The sequence below is a fragment of the Ursus arctos genome, unplaced genomic scaffold (assembly GCF_023065955.2).
Source record: "Ursus arctos isolate Adak ecotype North America unplaced genomic scaffold, UrsArc2.0 scaffold_30, whole genome shotgun sequence".
NCBI lineage: Eukaryota > Metazoa > Chordata > Mammalia > Carnivora > Ursidae > Ursus > Ursus arctos.
This window is the reverse complement of record NW_026622986.1, coordinates 9,689,688-9,698,574: the sequence shown is the minus strand read 5'-3', so window position 1 is coordinate 9,698,574 and position 8,887 is coordinate 9,689,688. Positions and strand designations below refer to the sequence as shown.

The window sequence follows — 8,887 nt, the reverse complement described above, 5'->3', positions numbered from 1 at the left end:
GCTCACCTGTGCACGCCAGCCTTCCCCTGGGTGGCTCCGTCTGCCGGCGTGTCCTCTTTTCTCCTTTGGGTCAACCAAGTCCCATCCTTGCTTTAAACCTCAAATCAAATCCCAACTTCTGCCTGGCCACTTTTCTGGTTTTACGTCTTCAAGAATTTTATAAAGTTCTTACACCCCACGCTCCTGGCAGGAGTCACAGAATTAGAATTAATTATTGAGGCTGAACTTTTTTCTCTTTGGTCTAGTGTGCCTCAAAATGATTCGGGAACCTCCTTAGGCATTTACTATTAACACTACGTTTTAGCTTCCAGAGGCACTTGGTTATTCCTAAAATTATGTATGTTTATACGCCATCAGAAGTGGGGGGCTTGTGAGTTGAATGCGTGGCCACAAAGAAAGGAGAGAAAACCATTTAGTCTTTAGGCTGATTAACACTGTTTAAGTAAGACTTGGGTAGATTCAATTGGCCTGGTGCTATTGGAAAGAAAGAATATATTTTTTTGCTGGTTTTCATTGCATTAGATGATGTTGTTTTAACCCAAGGGCCTCAGGAAGTGCATAGTAAATTGGAACACTCAATCAAATAAAACAAGTATGCTTAAACTGAGTTAGAGCTGGTTGTGCCACAAGTGCGAGGTTCCAGTTGACATTCCAGCCTGAGCTCACGATGTTATTAGCGAGGAGCCCATCGCAGCGGGAAGGAGCGCAGAGGGTATCAGACGTCAACACACACATTGTGACTTTTGTTACTTTAAAAGAAAATGAACTTTGTGATAACCTAACTCCTTTGTGTTTATTCATTTTCTCACGTGTTCAAAGGTCAGTTCTGGGTAGGACAGCAAGTGTCCCTATGTTTTGCCAAATAGACCGTTTGTGTGGTGGGCCTCATCTGATAGGATAGAAATGCCTTAGGGAAAATCACTCTCCAACCCTGCTGTCCCCCCATCTCAGCTCTTCAGTGCTGATGGACTGAGGGTGTGGAAGGATTGTCCTGCAGCGGGAGTGGGGCCTGCACCCCAGGACCCTTGCATCCTACCCGCGGGCAGCATTTGGCATTATCGGTGTGTTCTTTGTCAGCAACCCAGGGAACGTGAGCAGGGAGTCTGAACATCTCAGTGTAAAGAGTAAGCAGTACTAGGGATGCCTGGGTGGCTCAGTGGGTGAAGCGTCTGTCTGCCTTCGGCTCAGGTCATGATCCTGGGGTCCTGGGATCGAGTCCTGCACTGGGCTCCTTGCTCAGCGGGAAGCCTGCTTCTCCCTCTCCCTCTGCTGCTCTCTCTTTCTCTGACAGTTAAATAAGAAATTGTTTAAAAATGAAAAAATAAAAATTGAAAAAAAAATAAAGAGTAAGCACACTGTGTTCTTGGGGTTGTGAGTTTAAGCCCCATGTTGGCATGGAGATTACTTAAAAAAAAAAAAAAAAAAAGCAAGTAATATTAAAAAGTTGCCTCTGGAACAAACGAGTCCCAGCAACAGAACCATGTTTGGGCAGCTGGACTCTTCCAGCACTATGGCAGCCTTTGGGTGTAATTACGAGGAGAAGTCCGTATACAGTGTTTTCCCAAGTGTTCTTCCCTCGTCCTCATTCTCCTGTTCACGTTCTATCCGCAGACATCGGTCCCTGAGAATACTAGGAATGAATCTTCACAGCTTACAAAACGGTGTCGCGGGGCGCCTGGGTGGCGCAGTCGTTAAGCGTCTGCCTTCGGCTCAGGGCGTGATCCTGGCGTTATGGGATCAAGCCCCACATCAGGCTCTTCCACTATGAGCCTGCTTCTTCCTCTCCCACTCCCCTGCTGTGTTCCCTCTCTCGCTGGCTGTCTCTTTCTCTGTCAAATAGATAAATAAAATCTTAAAACAAAACAAAACAAAACGGTGTCTCAGGTGATATTTTAGTTAATCCTCACAACGCTACTAGGAGGTAGGAACGATCACCGAGACCTCTGTTTGGTAAGTGAGGAAATGGGAGGGGAGTGGACGAGGCATTTAGGCGGGGAACATATTTTGGCATCACTTCTTAGGTCATATAACCTGGGCAACATGTAGATTCTGGCCAAGGTTTTGGTTTTAAGACCAGAAAGCCCAACTCAGAGCCGTGGTGGTTGGGGGCTCCCCACTGGTCAGTCTGGACTCCCCGCGTCCCAGCCCCACCTCTCAGCATCACTGACAAGGGGTGCAGGACTCTGCTCTGGGCTGAGGCTCTCAGGGTAAACGAGCAAGGTTTTTAATCTCTCTTGCAAAAGCTCAATTCCAAGAGTCACTGTTTCACAATAAAACAAGTGCAGTAGAATCACCGTAAGGGTCCGCTTGGCCTCCAGTGGAAACATCTAACGGGATCGGTGATTTTTTTTTTTCTCCTTTATCCCAGTAAGTAGAGCCGAATTCCCTAGAGCTGCCCTGGAATGTTCAGGAGGAAAGACTCTTCTCGGGCAGGGCTCCCAGAAGGGGTGACGGAGAGCGAGCCTGACAGCACTTCAATCACGCTATTTCAGAAGTTCATCACTGTTGACGATGACGGGCTGCCTACGGAGGAGACTGGCCTCATTCAATCCACTTGCAGTGATCACTTTATATTCCCGGTCTGCCAACAGTCTCCAAGGACTTGCTGTTAACTGCATTACCTGAAGCCAGAAAGGAATTGAGAAAGTGATCAGAGACTTTACAAATCACACCTGAGAGCCAAGTATTGAAAGTTGCCTTTAGACAGTCTTATCCAGGGGGTCCTTGTCTAGGACATCGGGCTGTGCAGAAGAATATTTGGTCCTTCTAACGCAGATGACGGAAATGAAATGCAAATTCACTCACTGATTCACTGGGCGGTTGGGAAGCCACACTCTAGTGCAAAAGTAAGGGCTTCTAGCTCAGGGTTCTATTGCGTTAGGACAGTGGGGCACGAGAAAATGGCTTTCTGAATAACATGGCTTTGCATGTGTTAAGTCCATACCTAATCAGCGTTTCAAGGAAATGATTATTTGGTTAGAAACGGTGTTCCCATTACCCGGAAGAATACACTCCGGCCAGCTCGGCAAAGTACGAAGAGCACAGAAGGCTCGAAAACTTTGGGTGAACTGTTGTCCTGAGTGCCCCTCCCCCCACGGCTTTTTGGCTGTGTGATACTGATCAAGCACGTGACCGCTTGCAACCGCAGGTTTTGCTACCGCAGGTTTGGCCTCGGAAACTGCGGATGGTGACGTCTTCCTTTAGCGTAGCGTAGGTTTGTCGGGAGGAACAAATGAAGTGAAGCACAGCTCTTTGAAAACCGTAGAGCAGCGTCTAAACATCAGTTACCACGACACCCTTCTCCCCGAGACGAAGCGTAGGAGACAGGTGACAGGTTATTCAGGGGCCCCTCGGCAGGGCTGGGGTAGGTGTCTGTCTGGAGGAGCCCCCCTCCTGGTTGGCGGAGCGGATTTATCTCTCCGGGCCATCCGTCGGCGTGTCATCTGGAGCCTGGGTCCTCGATGCTCTTGGACAGCGCGAAGCCAGAGATTCTCGAAGTATGGTCTCCCATCCGCAGCGTCAGTGCCACCTGGGAACTCAGTAGAAATGCAGATTCTCAGGCCCCACGGCAGAACTCCTGAATCAGGCACTCTGGGGGAGGAGCCCATTCATCTGTTTTAACGAGCCTTCCCGATGATTCTGACGCTAGCTCACGTTGGAGAACCACTGAACTAGGTCTTGGAGCCTCTGCAGAAACCAAGAACAAGGGCCCCTTTAACAGCCCATTATTCATCCTGCCCAGTACGAGCAGGCAGTACAAAGCAGGCTTAGAATTCTAGAGCCGGGAGGGACTTGAGAAGCCATTTTTCAGGTTGATTCATCCCGTGGCTGAGGATTCCGGAGCCCCACGGGGTCAAATAAGATCTGACCGCAAACCAGGCCGAGAGTGGGCGTCAAGATGACTCATGCCTCAGTCCTCCATCCCACTGCTCTCTTGCATCCAGGTCACAAATACCATGCAGTTGCTACTCGAAGAAGGGGGTACAGCACGGAGGGGCAAGGTCAGGTGGAGAAGCGGGACTTGGTTAGACCCACGTGCCTCTAGCCTAGAGGGCAGGGCTCCCAGGGAAGTCACGGCTACTTTCCTTGTTCTCAGTCTGGAAGCTGAAGTTCTCTCCAGGTTCTTCAAGATTGGTGGGTCTCCCATCCATTGTCCTCAAAACAGACATCGGGTATGGACTTCAGGAGCCCTGAGGTGTCTCTGCCACTTCCCTGCTTGGTGTGAACATTGTGATTGCTGTGAAGGCTGAGATTCCTCCTTGTTTTTGCTCCTGTGCCTAATGAGCACTGAGGGTCAGGGTCAGGGTCAGGGAATTCCCATAGCACATTTCCGCAGGGGAAGGCCACGGTCTGAGCAGAAGGAGCCTGCAGATAAAATCAGGCATCAGGGCAAACAGTCACTGACAGCTGCCTGGGCAGGTTGGTTCCTGTAACAAAGACTGCCATCCAAGAATGACCCCAAAACTCGTTCCCAGCAATCCTTACTTTGGGCTCACAGGAACCCAGAGAGGTTTGGGAGTGGCAGGGATTCGACCCACTCATAAACAGCCCTTGTTCTCAGCAGTAAAATGTGGGTGTCTCTCTCTCTTCTCCTTTTTTCTTTCTCCCTCAAATTGCTCCATGCGTCAAGAGGTAATTTTACCTTATAATGTTGCCAAAATATTTCTGAGGAACCGTCGCTCAGAACACTAACGATTTCTTCCCGTATCTTTGTTCAAGGAGGAACCGACTGTGAGGGCCCACCACACCTTCCCACCTTCCCAATGGGCCAGAAGGTGAATGCCCTGTGCTCAGAGTCTCAGCGCCACCGGTGTGACCCCTGGAGAGCCATCGCACGTCCTCTCAATTTCCTCAGCTGTGAAATCAGAGACGGAAGTGATTATTCCCATGATTTAATTTAAAAAGTGGCTGACGTGGCCTCACGTAGCTCTTAGTACACAGAAGAACAGTTTGATGAATTTGACCAGTCTAGACTGGCAACTCATGGGGAGCTGGAGGCGGAATTATCCTGTTAGTCTCTTGGCTTTGATCTTGACCCCAAGGAGAGTTAGATTTTCACGTTCCATGGCGGGAGGAGGTTGGGGGTGGGGGGAGTTCCAGACAACGTCCATACAATAGTGGCGTGCGTGGTTCTGGGGGAAATGTCAGTCACCCGTCTTTCGGGGTTATGTGGATCAGGAAAGGAGGGGATCTCTGTCTGACTCATCCTTGGGGAGGTTTTCTGTTTGTTTGCTTTTTAAAGTTGAAGCCGGCCCCAAATAGTCTGTGGATTTGTAGAAACAATGCACACATTTAGACTTTAGGGATTAGGGGTAATGCTCTGCGGTGGTTCTGTTCAGTTAACACGTTTCCATTCGAAAATACTAAAAACCAAGAAATAAACCGGGATCTTTGAGAATATGAGCTCCTCCTTGGGAAGAGTCCTGGCTTGCTGGTGGGTGACACAGACACTCTCAGGCAAGGGTGTTTTGTGTCGAACAATGGTCACTGTTGTACTTCACGGCATACCTGGACCTGCTACCAGAACCTTCTCTGGGCCTTCTACACAGAGAGAAGCTTGTTCCTTATTGTCCAAAGCCCTAAGAAGATTCTGGGAACAGGGCTCACAGCCCTCTTCCTGATGTCACTGCCCAACTTTGAGACCCGGTCATTAAAATATTGACTCTAAATTTTCCCTGCGGTAACCTCGCTCCTTGTACCAAGAGCAAAGCCCAGCTGCCGGCTTCCCAGCTGGGTGCTACTTCCCTCTCACCACATGAGGGCGAGAAAGACATACCACAGGTCAGCTCCCTTCCACGGGGATGTCCACCAACCGAGGAGGTGGCTTTGGGCTGCAAAGACGAATACGCTACGTTCTCTGAAAAAGAAAAGTGATAATAGATGTGAATGTCCTAGTGTTGGCTAGGGGGAAAAGGGTTAGCCTGGTGGTTTTTTTTTTTTTTTTTAACATAATTTTTCTGCAGAGAAGAATGCATTATTTTAAGTAACTTTAGTGATACACGTGTAAGAATGCAAATGCGTGCTTAAAGAGAGGGTCTCGTGATTCGGAGCAGAGGCCCTATTCCCAGCGCTGCTACTCTTGCTTCAGGACCTTGTGAGGTGTAGGACATCTGGGGAGGTGCAGGGTTTGGGGGAAGACAGGGCTTTGAGAGCAGCAGAGATACTAGGCTGCGTTATGCTGATTCTCTTCCTGGTTTTGGGGTCCAGTTCCAGGCACACCTCCGGGAGCACTTATCAAGGAACTTAAAATAATGTGCTAGCAAAAGCTGGCAAAATAAACTACAATTACATCACGAAGAAAGACAGGAGGGGCACGTGGCTGATTCAGTCAGAAGAGTGTGTAACTCTTGATCTCGGCGTTGTGAGTTCGAGCTCCACGTTGGGTGTAAAGACAACTTGAATAAATAAACAAAACCTTAAAAAAAACAAGACAGGAGCCCTACATGGGTTCTCTTCCTCTTTTTCTCTCCCTTCTCTACTTTTTCTTTTTTTTTTTGGTCAGGAATGGTGATATGAGATGAAGTAACTTGGGAGGAAGGTCATTAGGGCATGCCAAGCAGAATTTGTCTTTATTCCCATTGAAAGTTCAATCTGTCCAGTTGTTGACTGAAAGAAGATGGGGCAGGGGGCATTGTTGAGACCCTTGTCAGGAAAGGGATATACAATGCCTTTTGGTGACATGCTGTCCGGGGCTGGGAGAATCTGTATCAGTTTAAAATGGTTTTGAGATCTTCTCCTTAATCTTGTATGGATTCCCAGACTGGAATTAAGACCCCTCTTTTTTTTTTTTTAAGATTTTATTTATTTATGTGACAGAGAGACAGCCAGCGAGAGAGGGAACACAGCAGGGGAATGGGAGAAGCAGGCTCCCAGCGGAGGAGCCTGATGTGGGGCTCGATCCCCAACGCCAGGATCACGCCCTGAGCTGAAGGCAGACGCCTAACGACTGCACTACCCAGGCGCCCCAATTAAGACCCCTCTTATCAGCGGTCTTCAGATGGGTCACCTGCCCTTTGCAGCCCCAGCTAGAATTTCCTGCCTGTAAACCAGTCCTGCGAGGTTAGGAAGGGCTGGGTCACAGGACTGTGACTGGCCCATACTAGGCTCATTTTGTAAATTAGAAAGAAGCACCCCTGTCAGGCAGTCACGGCAGCTCCAGGGTTCACGGCCGGTTCTGAGAGTCACAGCTGAACCTCAGCCCTCACTCACCCCCTCAGCTGGACATCCACGGTCTTGAACAGCACAGGGTGGCCTGACTCCTAGGTCCTTACTCCTTAGGTGAGTTCCATTGCCCGGCGTTTTTCCTACTTCGGAAAATGACACAGCACTGTCGTCTTTAATATTAAGGGGGAATAATAACCAGAAACTGTTGCTGTAATTACAGTATCTCAGTGTTGAAAGGGACTTTAAAGGGTCACCTGTTCCAACAATTATTTCACATACCCATCCCTGGATTTCACCTAAGTGCTTGGGAACCACAGCCTCCCCAGGCTGCCTGTTCTGCCTCCAGGCAGCATTATTGCCAGGAAATTCTTCCTTATTTTACATCTGCCTGACAACTTTCAGCTGGCGTATGTAGCTGGCACCCACTGGCCCGTGTTGTGCAATTATACAAGCAAGGCTTTTTCTTTTCTTTTTCTTTCTTTTTTTAAATCACTGAAAGTCTTTCCTTCACCTGTAATGGTAAATGTGGTATTAAGTACCATTACCTACCCGATCGCTCTATTTCATCAAAGACCTTTCAAGGTGCTATACTCTGCATTGAGCTCAGCAGTCCCAAATGGTCCAATCAGTGCAGTCTCCAGGAGAACATGTCATCGTTTTGAGCTGGACTTAAACATGTATGAGCACCAAGTCACCCTGTCAAATACTTGTGTTACTATTCACATCTGTTTTGGAGAAACAAAGATTCTAAAGTATAGATTGGACATGGCTGCTTTTTGGAGGCCTTCTTAAAGCATTTCTTGAAAAGTAGTAACTTTGACTTGATAGAGAAGGTAATGTCACTTGCTCTTTTTGACCCTGATTTCATTTTTGAGGCTGTCTTTCGCAGAACCCGGAAATGCTCTTAGAGATTACTCTACGGGTCATATCTGATCCGTGACAATACAGCTCTAGAGAGATGTCATGATGTTTGGCCCAAATCAAACACTGGTCCTTTCCCCTATGTTTATCTGTTTTGTTTCCCACGTGGCTTATTTTGAAGACCCCACTTACGTTTCCCGAGTTAAGGGGGAAGGGGGAACGGGGTGATGGCGGTGATGGTGGGGTAAGACAGAACTGCAGCCTGAAAAGACACGCCAGGGCACAAGGACAAGGACAGCGTTGTTTCTGGCTCGGGGTGGGGGGATCTGGCCACACCAGAAGGGTCTGCCCCCTTGTTCTGCTCTGGGACCAGTGTCGGGAGACTAGTCACGAGTGAGGGAGGCGGCGGGGCGAGGCCGAGAAGGGCTGGGGCGAGCCGGGCAGGTGAGTCAGGCAGGTGAGCGCGGCCGGGCGGCCCGCACCTGAACTTGAGCGCGGCGCCGCGGGGGAGCGGCCGAGCGGCGCGGGCGGGGCGGGGCGGGGCGGGGCGCAGGGAGCCCCCGAGGGCGTGGACTCGGCGCGGGAGGAGCCGAGCGCCGGTGCGGGTGCGTCTGGGTCGGGGCCGAATGATGTAAAACAGAGCGGAGCTCCTTGGCGCCTCGGCACCATTACCTTCAATTATAATAATTGGTGCCTCTCTGCAGCGTTTGCTTTCCCCCGAGGGATCTCTCGCTCGGTCTCATTGTCTCTCCGCCTCGCTCTCTCGCTCTCGGCCCCAGCCGTCCGCCTTTGTCCGCCACTCCCAGCCTCGCCCTCCCCTCTCTCCATCTTCTCTTTCCGGACGTTCTTCTTGCCGGGGGGT

At 49.7% G+C, this 8,887-nt stretch overlaps 1 long non-coding RNA gene across 1 annotated transcript; it reads right to left on the bottom strand.

The window, feature by feature from the left end:
• Positions 1-1,971: 1,971 nt before the first annotated feature.
• On the bottom strand, positions 1,972-8,458 carry LOC125282799 (uncharacterized). Its single transcript, XR_007190085.2, has 3 exons — positions 7,210-8,458; positions 5,777-5,857; positions 1,972-2,621 (listed from the first exon to the last, which is right to left on the bottom strand). It is a non-coding gene; the product is annotated as an uncharacterized LOC125282799 (long non-coding RNA).
• Positions 8,459-8,887: the final 429 nt, after the last annotated feature.